The sequence below is a fragment of the Capsicum annuum genome, chromosome 3, assembly GCF_002878395.1.
Source record: "Capsicum annuum cultivar UCD-10X-F1 chromosome 3, UCD10Xv1.1, whole genome shotgun sequence".
In the NCBI taxonomy this organism is placed as follows: domain Eukaryota; kingdom Viridiplantae; phylum Streptophyta; class Magnoliopsida; order Solanales; family Solanaceae; genus Capsicum; species Capsicum annuum.
Genome location: NC_061113.1, coordinates 59,063,740 through 59,079,409, shown reverse-complemented (window position 1 = coordinate 59,079,409; position 15,670 = coordinate 59,063,740).

Genomic DNA, 15,670 nt, shown 5'->3' with positions numbered 1-15,670 from the left:
GTTTGGGCATAAACGATTGTGTATTATGGTAAGAGGTAGTGTTACTTGAGAACAAGCAATAACTTTAAGTTGGGAGTGTTGATGAGTGGTGATTTTACCACTCACTGTCACTCAACATTCGTACACATTACTTTATTTTGGATGAATAAATAAGACAAAGTTGTAATTAAATGCACTAATGTCCACTCTTTGTAGGCATAGAGTTGAAGGGATAGAAAGATGTGGAATGGAGATGAAAATGGTCAAAAAGGGAGCAAGAAAGTACAACTGAAGACCTAGAACATAAGGTCCTCATTTACCTCAGTCGTGGTCTGCTGACAGCGATCACGACAGTCAAGTAGGGTTGATACATCACGATCGCATTTACCTATCGCGGTCGTGAAAGCCACGGGCGCGGCCATACTAGCGCGATCTCGGCTTAGCAGAAGAGTTCAGCCTAAGTGTAAAATTGAAAATATACGTGGCTGATCCCAATTTTGGCCAAAATGACCCAAACCCTTATTCATGTATCATATTCCATCTTCCCCAATTTTTAGGTTTTAGCTTTTGAATCCATAGCCTTCATTTTTGGAGAAGAAAATATTGTGTAAATTTTAAGTGTAGAATATATTGGAGACTTTCTAAGTGAAAGATTTTCTTACTACCATTGTTGATATTGTGGGAGACCCAAGTTTGAAGTAACATTCGCTTGATTCTTTGACAATTCATTTCAATGGAGATTATGGGTATATCTATGCTTATTATCTTATGTATAGCTAAATATCCTTCTTAGGGTTATGTGTGAATAGGGGTTAAAGTGTGTGTGGGTTGTTATTGTTAGCATCTATTTGGTAATTTATGTTTGTGGGTTTTATCATTGCTTGCTAATTTGGTTGGGATTTGATGGGCGAAATCCCCAAATACCCACATGGGTTTTATGAGTTAAATCTCCAAGCTCTAGAAAGATCAATGCCATCTTTGAAAGAAGGGTTTTGGGTGAAATGTAGGAATCCATATCATCCTTGAAAGAGGGATGTGGAAACTAAAGCAATGATAGAAAATTATGTGTGTAGTTTGCTAAATTTTCACTATCTTGGACGTAAGGGTGAATGTGAGGTTGACTATACCATAGGTATTATCCTAGAAATAGGGATGCCTAGATTGAGGTTGTGGTTATAAATTATTGAACACACCTATTAGGTATTTGAAAGAATCAATGGGTGAAAGTTTGGTGTTTTGTTGAAAGACTAGCATCAAAATTCATAACCAAACCTACCCATATTTGTATTACTAAATTGATGTTGATTGCTAACACCCACATATCATTCCCTTAGTAATGCATAATCCAAAGATCCGTGCATAATTGTTAAACTCTAGTTATTCGTAGCTTCAAATTTATACTAGAAAACCCTAAAAAGAAACGTTAGCATACGAACCAATATCTGTTATTTTATCTTTTTGTACCATTTGTTTGAATTTAACTTGTATCTATAATTTCAAATTAATTTGATTTCCACTCACATTGTTCCTCGTGGATTCGACCCCGACTCTAAAGTTGGGTAAAAATATTGACGACGACTGGCTTGCACTTAATTTGACATGTAAGTTGAGCGTTATCAAAAATGATGCCGTTGTCGGGGAAGAATTTGGCGTATTAAGTTGGTTTGGAATTATAGTTACTTGCTCGAATTCAAGCTTGTATATATGTGTTTGTGATTTTCTTTGTAGGTAGATTTTATTTTATTTTATTTTTACTTTTCTCTATGGTATCTTCCACCAAGTGTGAGTTGGTTAGTTGGAAGTCCTATCTTGACAACCTATGTTCATATTGTGATGGACCATACTTTAGGAGAGATTGTAACTATGCTCTTCGAAGAGATATGGAATCACCATCTCGATCCTATAGAGAGTATGGTTTCTCTTTGTGTGGGCATCGCAATGGACATTAGGATGATTGTACAAATGCCCCCTCCCCCTATTATACTAACCAAATTGCTAGTTCTTCTTATGAGCTTGATAGGTCTTATGATGAGAAAAAGTAAGAGCAACACACCGAGTCCAATAGTTGTGACCTAAGGTTATTGTTTTTTTGTGATCGGGTAGATACAATGGGAGAAAATATAAAATACATGTATCAAGAATGGACAAGTGTCAAGAAAGAGGTAATAGGCAAAGAAGAAAAGCTTGCAAACATCCTTAACATGCCCATCTCCTGAGAGGTGGTTTGTCAAGGAGAGAAACCAAGCTAAAATGATAAGCTTGGTAGCGAAGAATCCTCGGTGACTTCCCAATCATATGAGGAAGAAGAAACCAAAATAAAAGAAATGATACTAGAGTCAAGAGAAAAATCAAAACAAATCTCTTATAATGACTCTAGTTCATTTTAGGGTGAAGATGCTTTGGAGGTGGCTAACTCGAAATTAGGTGTTAGACCTCGTTCAACCAACTTTTCCATTTTATGCTTCGAGGATATGATGAGGATCCGTCCCTTTGAACAAATAGAGGATTGTGGGATGATGGAGTCCGACCCTTATATTTTGGAGTTTGACATTCCAAGGGAGCATATAGAACCCTATTCATCAAAGGCTAAAAAGTTCAATTTCCTATGTAAAAGGAATGACCTATTGATGCACTCACTTTTACCCAAGGAGCCAAATTGAAAATCTGATATGAAGTTGGGTAAAAGGTTTATGTCTTCAAAATTGCAAAATTGAAGCTTGCTCGCCATGCCCTCACATTTTTCAAGTTTCATCTTGAAAAATTTGAATCTTCTGTCCCTCTGCCGCTCATTGCATATTAAACGAAAGCTGGAGAGAAGATCTAAATTTTCTAAGTGGAAACATAAAAGTAAGGAGTAGAGGCGTCACTCCACGATGTTAAACTAAGCACTCGATGGGAGGCAACCCATCCCGCTACAAAAAGTGTCACGTATCTTTTTTAATTGAGCATGCTAGAGTAGATTTTGACTTTATTTTTACACATGCATAATTCATAAAATGTGGTGCTACGAGGCATTTTGATTGAATTTGTAAAAGAAAAGTGTGAAATTAGCAAGTTTGGACTGAGCAAAAAAGACAGAAACCACGGTTGTCTGGTCTCAGTTGCTGCAATCGTGGTCTGTGCCTCCATGATCGCGGAACTATAACTGTGATCGTGGTCTAATTAGTTGAAAAAATTGTTAAAATGCCATTTCCCCCACGCATTTCTTCCAATTTTCTATCAAAATACTCTCAAATTTGTGGTTTGCATTGCATTTTCAAGTACCAACTTATCCCGTGCATCCTCTAATTTGGTAAGTTGTCTCAATTTTCTTGGTTTTGTTATAATCACATGCTTAGAACCCGTATTGTAGAAAACAACCTATATTAGTGTTTTCAATTGCTAAATACATTCCTAGTTGAAATTTTTGTTGTGGTTGGTTGTTATAGTAGGTGTACACGCTAATGGGAAAGTCTTGAGTACCCAAATTTAAGCATTAAAAGGTTGAAATAGTCATGTACTCCATGTGTTCGATTGAATTCCCCAATGAGTTTAGTTTGCATTCTTTCAAGTTTAGGGGCCACAATCACACAATCTAGGCTTTAGTTAAGCGTTTATAATGTTGTCATGCCTAGTTGAAATAAAGAATTAGGGTTATAATCTCATTTTGAGCACTGCATAGAAGCTGTCAATTTTGGTCTCAGGTACCACGATCGCGGTCTCGATAACCACAATCGCGGTTTCAATGACCGTGATCGTGGTTTCGATGACTGCGATCACATCACCGTGGTCACGATCAACACTTCGCGATCTCCATACTTGATGGCAAATTCAGGTACACATTAAAATTTCTGCACATCCTTAGCTGCCCTTGGAACATTTCATAACACTACTACTTGAGCTTACCTGTTTAATTTAGCATGTTTTCGGTATGATAATACTAATGTTGACCTAAGTTGCACTGTTTATAGGTTCTCATCCTCTGATATAGAGAGATTTGACAACACCAGATTCTTGACCTCAGAATGTCAGAACCTCTACAATGTGGATTTGTACAGGACTAAATTACTCCCTGAAAGGGGTATTAGCTTGGATAAAGAAGAGGAAAAATTCCCAAGATTTCATGCTAGACTCACTCAAACGGGGTGTCTATGCTTTGTCCCGGAACCCTGTGTTGCTAATAAGCATTGGGTGCATGAATTCTATGCTAACTTAGATGCATTTTTTTTCACAAACCCAATGATGATAATTCGGGGTAAGCAAGTGAACTTTAGGATAGAATATATCCACGGGGTGTATGGACTCCCAAATGCTGACGCGGAGTAGTTCCATGTAAAATCATGTGAGCCAGGGACCTGGATGGAAAATATTTTATGTGCTGGCAAAGATGTTCCCTGGGCCACTACCAAGAGAAACATTCTGATGAATGACTTCAAAATTAAGGCCATACTTTGGCTGAATATTATCTGTAGCCGAGTATCGCCATGCACTCACATGACCATTGTTACAGACTTGTGAGCTTGGACGGTGACCTTTTTTCTCTATGGTATATCCCTGTATGTGGGTAAGATTGTGTATTCAGAATGAAGGTACATCAGAAATTATGGAGGTACCCATCTTCTCCTCTCTTCCATTATCACAGAGCTATACATAAATGCACAAATGGAAGAGTATTCTATAGATACCTGGGTGCTCCCAAGCTCTTGAATCTTCCCACTCAAATTTAGAGTTGAGGGCTCCTTGAGCCAGAGCAAGAAAAGGAAGGCAGACTCCGCAAATTGCCCCAGGAGGACACAGTTTTTTGTAGACCTTCAATAGTTAACCCCCTTGATGACATATTGGGTCAGATGCTAGTTATTAGAGAGCTACTGTCCAGACTGCTCAGGGACCATAAGAGTTTTCCACCGCTTGTCACTTGTACGTAGCTCAGTCAGACTATTAGAGATACAGGGAGGAGCATGAGAAGTAGGGAGCCACTGCTGCCCATTTGGAGAGAGCTTACTCAGCCTTGGCTGCATCACATAGGGACCTCAGGAAATCACTTGAGAAAATGGTGAAGATAGAGAAAAAGTGAGATAAATTCTTTAAGAAGCTGTGGAAGGGTGTGAAAGGTATCTTCAAGGTGCTCAAGCCTAACCATCGGCTACCTTTACCTAGGATAGACCGTGAGGATGAGGCCCCTACTGATTGGTCTGCTGATAATGCTGAAGGTGATGGTGCAGAGTCAGCGGGAGAGAATAACTCTTGATACATCTTCAGGGAGACCCTTACTACTCTTGTTTGACCCACTGTATTTTTTTAGTTGGGGTGCCCCCAAATTTATGTTATTTTGATGATGTGTGGCTGGATATTTATCTTTATGTTATTAATTATTTTGGGATGAGGCCTTGGATATTGTTTTAATTGTGTTTTTGAAATGCTATATTTTTGGCTCCCGATTAGTGTCCGCATTTTATGGATTATCATGTTTTTCTTTTAGTTCTAGTTTTTATCTTTTTACCCTAGCCTTATTTTTTATTTTGATGATACAAGACTAACTTTTTCCCATGATGGATTGAGTGATGACATTCATAAGGATAAAGCATTGTGTTTAGGTTTTGAGGCATAGGTGCAAGAGAAGTCTGAGTACCCGTAGCATAAATGTCAAAAATGCAAGGAAAATCTGAGTACCTATGGCATTATATGTTATAAAGTTAGGGTCACTTTATACACCATTGGCAAAGTCTAAGTAGCCATATGGTTGGGTTTTCCCGTTTGGATCTTGAATGTGGGACTGCAGCTTTGGTTATCGCCATAGTTTAGCAAATTATGCGAGATGCTAATGCAAAGCAAGAAACCCTCCCCTTCCAAAATTTTTGAAAAAAAAAATCAAGGGCATGAACTTGAGCAATGTTGTAACAAAACTTCTTGTCTTTTTATGGCTCCACAAATTTTTGGCTTGTGATAATGATAAATACTCCACTTGTATCTCTAGCGAGAGGGATATTTGAACTCTCTTAGCGAATTTTGCATGCCATGTGTGGTGAGACATTAGCTTTCATCTCTTGTGTACTTGTGTTATCTAGAACTTACTCCAGTAGTTCAAAACTAATTTTGATTGTATGTGGTTGGAGAAATGATCTTAGGCCATTTTTGTGATTTTAGAACCCACTCTAGCCTAAAAAGCCTACCCATGCATAATTACAATCCCTAGTTAACCACTTTGAGCCTTTGGACCTTTCGTTGGCAAACACATTACAAGCTGTGTTCCATTCCTTTTATCCCTCTTTTGAGTCGTACCCTTCTTGAACTTGAAAATGCAACGTGAGGCTTAAAGCCAAAGTTGGGGGTGATGAAAGTTGATGGAAGAAAGTTTGGAGCCACAAAGTGTTAGTGAAATGCCTTATGTGCCTAAACCGTGAAAATAATCGAATAGAAAAGGAATGAGTCCATCAAAGAATTGAATTGCACGAAAGTTGCAAGGAAAGGAATTAAAAGAAAAGTGGTGAACTATGGAAGAGAAAAATAGGAATACGAAAAATAAGAAAATAAAGAAGAGTGGATTGTCAAGTGTGATGTAGATGTTCAAGGAGGGGTGTGGCCATGTTGTTTCTAAATGATGTGTTACCTTAATCCAAACCTACAGTACAATCTTAGAAAGTCTTTTAAGATCTCCAACCATTTACTTTCTTAGTAGTGACGATTGAAAATAGGGGCAAGCCTATGGTATGACACTTGTTACATGGAGATTTATTTTGTGAGGGAGAGAGTTGTCCACATAAAATTCCTTATTGCATATTTTGTAGCTTGGTGTGAGGAATTATTTTTCTTGTGAGTTTGGCATATGAAATAAGTGAGGTAGGTGATTTTGTCACCTTCCATCACTGAGGTAAATGAAGTATAGTTTAGTTGTGGTCAAAAGGGAGTCACTTCTAAAGTATTGATTTTTTGTTGCTTGGTCGCTCTTTGAAGTCCTATGTAGCCTTGAATAAAGCAATTTTATAGTGAGGGGTGTAGTAAAATTTGCTTAGCCCATTTGCAATGAGCTATTGGTGGTAGTGACTAAGGTTAAAGTCATTGTGATCGTTAAGGCATGAAGTTTGGGCATAAATTATTGTGTCTTATGGTAAAATGTAGGATTGCTTGAGGACAAGCAATAGCTTTAAGTTGGTAGTGTTGATGAGTGGTGATTTTACCACTCACTGTCACTCAACATTCGTACACATTACCTAGCTTTGGATGAATAAACTAGACATATTTGTAATTAAATGCACTAATATCCACTCTTTGCAGGCACAGAGTTGAAGGGATGGAATGATGTGGAATGAAGCTCAAAATGGTCAAAAAGGGAGCAAGAAAGTGCAACTAAAGACCTGGAACAGAAGGGCCTCAGTTACCACGGTCGCAGTCTGCTGACCGCGATCATGGCAGTCAAGCAGGGTCAATACATCATGGTCGCATTTACCTATCGCGGTTGTGGAAGCAGCGGGTGCGATCGTGGCTTGGCGGAAGAGTTCAGCCCAAGGGAAAAACTGGAAGTGTACGTGGCTGATCCCAATTTTGGCCAAAAACACCCAAACCCTTGATTCATGTATCATATTCCATCTTTTCCAATTTTTAGGTTTTAGCTTTTAACTCCATAGCCTCCATTTTTTTAGAAGATAATATTGAGTAAATTTTGGGTAAAGAATACATTGGAAACTTTCTAAGTGGAAGATTTGCTCACTACCATTGTTGATATTGTTGGAGAGCCAAGTTTGAAGTAACATTCATTTAATTCTTTGATAATTTATTTTAATGGAGATTATGGGTACATCTATGCTTATATTTCTTGTGTATGGCTAAATCTCCCTCTTGGGGTTATTTGTGAATAGGGGTTAAAGTGTGTGTGTGGGTTGTTATTGTTAGCATCTATTTGGTAATTGATGTTTATGGGTTTTATCATTGCTATGCTAATTTGGTTGGGATTTGATGGGTGAAAGCCCCAAATACCCACATGGGTTTGATGAGTAAAAGCTCCAAGCTCTAGAAAGGTCAATGCCATCTTTGAAAGAAGGGTTTTGGGTGAAGTGTAGAAATCCGTATCTTCCTTGAAAGATGGATGTAGAAACCAAAGCAATGATAGATAATTATATGTGTAGTTCGCTAAATTTTTACTATCTTAGACATAAGGGTGAATGTGAGGTTGACTATACCATAGGTGTTATTCTAAAAATAGGGATGCATAGATTGAGGTTGTGGTTACAAATTGTTGAACACACCAATTAGGTATTTGAAAGAATCAATGGGTGAAAGTTTGGTGTTTTGTTGAAAGACTAGCATCAAAATTCATAACCAGACCTACCCATATTTGTCTTACTAAATTGATGTTGATTGCTAACACCCACATATCATTCCCTTAGTAATGCATAATCCCAAGATTTGTGCATAATTATTAAACTCTAATTATTCGTAGCCTCAAATTTATACTAGAAAAATCCAAAAAGAATTATTAGTGTATGAACCTATCTCTCCCATTTTATCTTTTTGTACCATTTGTTTGAATTTAACTTGTGTCTATCATTTTGAATTAATTTGATCGCCACTCACATTGTTCCTCGTGGATTAGACCTCGATTCTAAAGTTTGGTAAATATATTGACGACGACCGTCTTGCACTTAATTTGACGTGTAAGTTGAGCTTTATCATCCATACCCATTCTAAAAGTTACTGTGTGGTTCACATTGTAATGTTATACATAAAATCGATGAAAAGGAAAATGTTTAGGTTTTTACCTATTTTGGAGCAACGAACTAAGACTATGACCTTTAATTGAAGGAGCTATCACTGGGATTATTTAACTTAGCTCATCGGAGTTTAGGATGAGTTTGTCGAAATTGGATTTTTTGAGTTGTGCTCTTCCAGAATTTTGGTTACGTGAGATTAGAAGCATGCACCTTCAGAATCTCCATTTTTTTTAAATTCCTCTTTTTCAACCCTCACTTTTTACTCTCTATTTATAGAAAAACTAGAGATGAAAATAGGGGCGGGGGAAATGGAAGGGTAAAATGGGTAAATAATTAGATATCTTCGAATTTTTAAATTTATGAATAAGAATTGGATTTTTCAACTTGTAAATTGAATGAATTTGGACTAAAATAGGGTCAAATTCAAAGTGAATTTTAGAGGAAAATAATGGAATCCTTCATCCACCAATAGTAATTCACTGAGTATGTACTCCCTCAATGTGAATTAAGAAAAATTCCGTTGAGGATTGAAGAATTCAAAAGTTAGGATGACTAGGTGTATTTAACGAAATCTAAAGAGAATTGAACGGAGCTTAGATGGGGTTTAGAGTCATTTTTGGGTTGATTAGAGGGCATTGGTTGAAGCTATTTAATGGTGGTATTGTACTATTGGTTGTTGCCATTTGTTGTACTGTGAGAGAGAGGAGTCAAGAAGAGAGAAAGAAAGAGAGAGTGGGTGAGCTGTGTGTGTGCGCGTGTATGCATCTTTATGTATAGATGTTTGTATGAGAATCAGGGATTTAATTAGAACTTTAGAGCTCGGTCCAGGTATTGGGAGAAAAAAATAGGTTGGGGCGGACTGAAGTTGGGCTTAAAATTGAATTGGGCATGAGTAAAATAGAGGGGAAACCCAATTTATCATTTTAGCTATATTGAGTTACTAACATAACCAAACTTGAATTAATCGGGATTAAAATTGAGACCAAATTAATTTAATGAGCTTCTTAAATTCAATAATTTTTTTAATATAAATATTTAATAAAGCACAATAATTTGGTTTAAAAAATTAAGGATCTAATTATGTCATCAATTTCTTATATTTTTAATCGATTTCTAGAAAAGTGCAGTACTTGCAATTTTAACCAAACTTTTCACTCAAAATAACTTCTAAAATATTTATGTAAGTGAGATTTATGTAATTTTATATAATTAAACAAATGGTACACTAATTGCACCTAAAATTCGAAAGGTAAGTTTGGTATTTATTTTCAAAAAACTTAAAATAAATATTTTAAAATTAAGAAACTCAAAAACTAATTCAGAATGGGGAGGGAAATAATTAGTTGTCAATAACTACCCCCTATCTTTGGGTAGGTTGAATGCAAGTAACTTTTGGCAAAGGGAGTTTGACGTTCCTAATTTTGTCTTACCATAAAATCGTCTCTTGAAAAAGCGATTGGTATTTGAATGAATTTCAAGGAGTTATGGCCGAATATCGGTATTAGGTATCCTATATATCTCAGGTTTCATGAGAATTTTGTCTGCTTGTAGTTCAAGGTGCTTGATTTCAAGCACAATTTTTAAAAAATTTACAAGCTAATTCAATTTTGAATTTTTAATGTAATCCAAAAGATGGAGAATAAAAGAACTGGGAGGAGGTTGGAATGCAATCAATTTTTCAACATAGAGCCCAACCTACAATCTTCAAGATTCAGAGAACCTGACTGCTTGTAGTTCGACTCGATCGGTAGACAGGGTAGTTTTGTATATAAAACCAACCTTTGGTTCAAGATGGGTAATAAATAAAGTGAGATATGAAAAAGAGGCTTGTAACTTCTTAATCATAAATGTGGTATCCTTCGCATCCATAGGTAAAATTTTATCCAGGCATAATTTCAAAAGCTTGAGGTGTATTATTGCCTGGATTTGAAAGAAAAAGAAGGTTACTTTTGGTACGAGTTTAGAAATACTCCGAAAGTGAAGCTAAAATCAAAATCCAAAATACCCACCTTCTGATAGGGATGTGATTTGATGGTGGTGAAGTCGTCCTTTCACTCGCGTCCAAAGAGTTTGATGTTCCTCTTCAAACTATGTCCCAGCTCACTGCTAAGAACAAGTTCTACATTATGTTGTGTTCTTTTTGGAGTCGTCTGTACCTATGATATTGGTTTGATATTTTCCTCCTGTCAGATGCTCTTGACAACATCTCAAACAAAAATTATTAGCAAAAAACATGATTCACAAGGGGGTAGATAGTCTTTTACCATATTCCTGTGTGAATCATTTATGGCTAGTAGTGTTGTTCTTTCATGTCCCTGTTTTTGGAAGACAATGATTTCAACTATAGCATAGGCATAATGCCATCTAGGTTGTCGAATATGATAGAACTTTGACAATTGCCTCTTTCTTCAAAATGGGGTGGCTCTCTTGGCCACCGATGATATTTTGGGTAAAATAGTCCCTAGAACCATTTGATCTTTTATTTGATATGATAACCTTCTTGGCTATCTGTAGTACTTTTACATGTGACTGTCGTTTAAGTATTGCACAACTTCCGTAATAATATGACTTATAGATATCCCTTGAATTTTTCAATCTTCGGGTAATCTTGCTGTCATGACCCAAACTAGGGCCTGACCGTGATGGGTATCTCAAGTACACTGGGGATCGGAGACCAGCCCTTTTACCCTCGCCAACAAGAACACAATACAACTAGCAACAGATGATATTTGAACATATAACATGATAGATTTGAGTTCCTAACATATAACAAGATAGGTAAGTCAACTAACTCAGAAAGAAATCTAAGAACTTTAACATTCATCCCAATCTACAGTAATCCACAAGACTCTAAGAAACCAACATCAATCTAATTTGGGACATGCCCCCAATGATAGCCTAAAAGAAACTAAAAGATAGTCTATGACATAGTGTAAACAAAACATGAAATGAGGGTTTTCCGAAGAACGAAAGCTCAACATTTCAAGCTGAATTAGAAGAAATCCAGGGATCACCTAACACTACGCAGATTAAGTAGAAGTGTCTCCAGTTTCTGCATCGCATGGGGATACAACATTCGGAGACGCTTAGCGGGGTGAGCGCTAGTATGTAACTCAAGAAAGAGATAAAGTAATTCCATGATCAATTCAGTTGAAAATTATTCAAAACCAATGTGCATAATTAAATACATATTTAAAACATGTCGGGATAGGGAACAAGGCTTATCATGAAAGTAAAACATTAGCCTGGACTGTGTAGCTCAAATTGTCATTCATACTCACGAGCTATATAGGTCTAGCTCCCACCTGCTAGTTGGGTCCAGCTCTTTCCCTGCTGGTTGGGCCCAATGCATGTTAGCCGCACAAACTAGAGAAATCTGAGGAAGGACCAATGCCATCAAGGCTACAACTATTCCAAAATATATACATGTATGTAATGTGTGAACTATCCATACGGTCATAAAGACCATCCCACACACTGGCAAACGTAGTTTCTAGTATCAGTCCCTCGAAACCTCTACCTTTATGGCTCAACTCCACAACCCCCTTTATTCCTAATTAAACATTTACACATTTGCGTTCATTAAACCAATTATCATCCATTAAGGCACATACTATTGGTATCATCATACCAATTACGCTTGTAAGCTTATAATCATGTCATACCAATTCTATCAAGTTGGGAGAATGCCACGACCCCCTTTGTTCATTAAGTCAAATTGGGGGAATACCATGACCCCTTTGTTCATTAAATCAAGTTTAAAATAAAAAACATGGCCACCAAGGCCTTTAAAATCCTTTTTATACATTTAACTATTTATGCAATCCCACAGTTAGGAAAGTAAGACAAATCATTGATTAACCATATTTCAAATCCAATTATGCAAGTGGGATGAGGGAACACAATTTTCAAAACAAAATTACAAACCAAAATCATCTGGGGGAATACCTTGACCCCTATTTCAATTCCCATACCCATGAAACCAAATGGTTCAAAAACCATCAATTCGAAGCATGAATAATTCATAAAAATCATGAAAAAATAATTCAAGAATCAAATATTCAAAAACCCTCAATCTATATCAAAACCTATATTCAAATCCACATGAACAACCATTTAAACACATGATTTAAGTGAAATAAGTTTAGGGAAAGAGTAACATTCCTGAAAGTATCATAATTATGGAGAGAATTCGCCTCTTGGAGCTCTAACTGGTCAACCTTGAGATGTGTTTTCTTGACTTAGGGATTTGAGAGAGTTTAAGAGTGTGTTTGATTATGTTTTTGGATAATAATGAGGTCCTATAAGGGTTTTAAGGCCGTGGGTCACAATTGGGGAAAAGGGAAAATGTCCAAAGTACCTTTAATAAAACACTGAAAATTTATCGCCCAGTTGTTATGGGTCACCCTACGACTCATAACGACTGACTACGAGTCATCCCCTAGACTCGTTGTCTGGGAAGTGTCCCAAGGAATCTCTACTATTGACCCTATGAGTCGTACCATATGACTCGTAGTCCCACATCATGACTCATAGGGTCCAATCATAGTCACAATGAAAACAAGGGACCATTACACTGGTGAGACTACGAGTACCACATTATGAATCGTAATGTCCTACCACGACTCGTATGGTCTTAATCGTACCGAAGACAAAATCTTTGGTACCTACATTGGTCACCCTATGATTGGGGCACTACGACTTATATAGAGTCTTCATGATTCGTTAGGTGAGTCATAGCTTGGGCAATGAGCTCAAATCTCAAAATTTTCAAAGGACAAAATTCTGGGGTGTTACATTTTCTCCCCCTAGGATCATTCATCCCCGAATGATGAGTCAAGGCATCTATAACACGATTCTAAGATTGAAACACAACCACAATTTCGTCTAACAAAGTCAGAAATCAAAGATGATAAGAAAAATACATAACTTAAGCACGATTGTCTAGTTCGGGGAACAAGAATGGATATTCGGACTTCATGTCCTCTTTAGCTTCCCAAGTAGCTTCTTCTACCTTTTGATCCCTCCATAGAACCTTTACCGAAGCCATGTCCTTAGTCCTCAAGTGATGGACTTGCCTATCTAAAATCTCAACCGAGACTTCCTCATAAGATAAGGAATCTGAAATACCAATACTCTCAATAGGCACAACCAAAGAAGGATCACCCACATACTTCTTCAATATCGAAACATAAAAAATTGGATGAATGGAACCCAAACTCAAAGAAAAATCTAACTCATAAGCAACATTACCCACTCTCCTCAAAATTAAGTATGGACGCACATACCAGGGACTGAATTTCCCCTTCTTCCCAAACCTCATCACTCCCTTCATAAGAGATGTCTTCAAGAACACCTAATCACCAACCGCAAATAACAAGTCTATTTGCCTCACATTCGGATAGGACTTTTAGTGACTCTGAGCAGTATTAAGTGTATCCTGAATTAGTGTCACCTTATTCATGGCATGGTGAACCAAGTTCTAACCGAATAATCTGGTCTTACCAACCTCAAACCACCCGATAGGAGACCTTTACCTCCTACTATAAAGAACCCCAAAATAAGCCATCATAATACTAGAGTGATAACTATTATTATAAGAGAACTCGATGAGAGACAAATGATCCACCCAAATACCACCAAAGTCAATCATACATGTCCTTAGAATATCCTCCAAAGTCTTAATGGTCCTTTCCGCTTGTCTATCCGTCTGATGATAGAATGCGGTGCTAAGGCTCACCCATGTGCCCAAGACTCATTGAAACAAATGGAAAAAGTGAAAAGAGAACTGCGTACCTCGATATGAAATAATGGAAACTGGATCACCATGCAGTTTAACTATCTCTTGAATAAATAACTTGGCATAGTCCTCTCTAGTGCAAGTAGTCCTCACAGTTAAGAAGTAAGCAGACTTAGTCATCTTATTCACGATGAACCAAACCAAATCATGTTGATTTCGAGACCGTGGAAGGCCAGTAATATAGTCCATGTTGATCACCTCCCACTACTACATAGGCAACTTAACCTCTTGACACATGCCGCCAGGACTCAGGTGCTCAACCTTTACCTGCTGACACACCATACACTTAACCATGAAATTAGCCACATCTCTCTTCATGTTGTTCCACCAAAAAATATCCTTCAGGTCATAATACATCTTTGTTGAGCCCAAATGAACTGTATTCCTCATCTCATGAGCCTCAGTCAAGATTTTTTCCCGCAATCCATCAACATCAGAAACACTTAGCCTACCTTGGTACCTCAAGATAACATCTCCATCAATCTAAAAAATCATGACCTTCTGCTAACCTACAACATTCTTAATCTACATCAAGATAGGATCCAAAACCTACTTCTCCTTCACTTCTTCACCAAGAGATGACTTTACCACCTCTTGCACAATCACACCTCTATCCTCAAAATCTAAAATACAAACTCCAAGATTAGCTAACCGGTGAATGTCTTTCACCAATCCTCGCTTCTTCTCATCCACATACGATAACCTACCCATGGAAAACCTGCTAAAAACATCAACAACCACATTAGCCTTACCTAGATATTAATAAAGACTCATATTATAGTCCTTGAGCAACTCAAGCCATCTCATTTGCCTGAGATTCAACTCCTTCTCGGTGAACACATACTGTAAGCTTTTATGATCTAAATAGATATGAACATGAACCCCATATAAGTAATGACGTCAAATCTTCAAAGCAAACACAATAGCCGCCAACTCCAAATCACGAATCAAATAATTCCTTTTATGAACTTTCAACTGCCTAGAAGCATAAGCCACAACCTTACCATACCACATCAACACACAACCCAGTCCCATATAGGATGCATCACGATAAACAACAAAACCCTATGTACCCTCGGACAGGGTCAAAATTAGAGTAGAAGTAAACTTGTCCTTCAACTTCTCAAAACTACCCTCACAATCATCGAACCACAAAAACTTTACCTTTTTCTGAGTCAAGTTGGTCAATAGAGTAGCAATCAAAGAG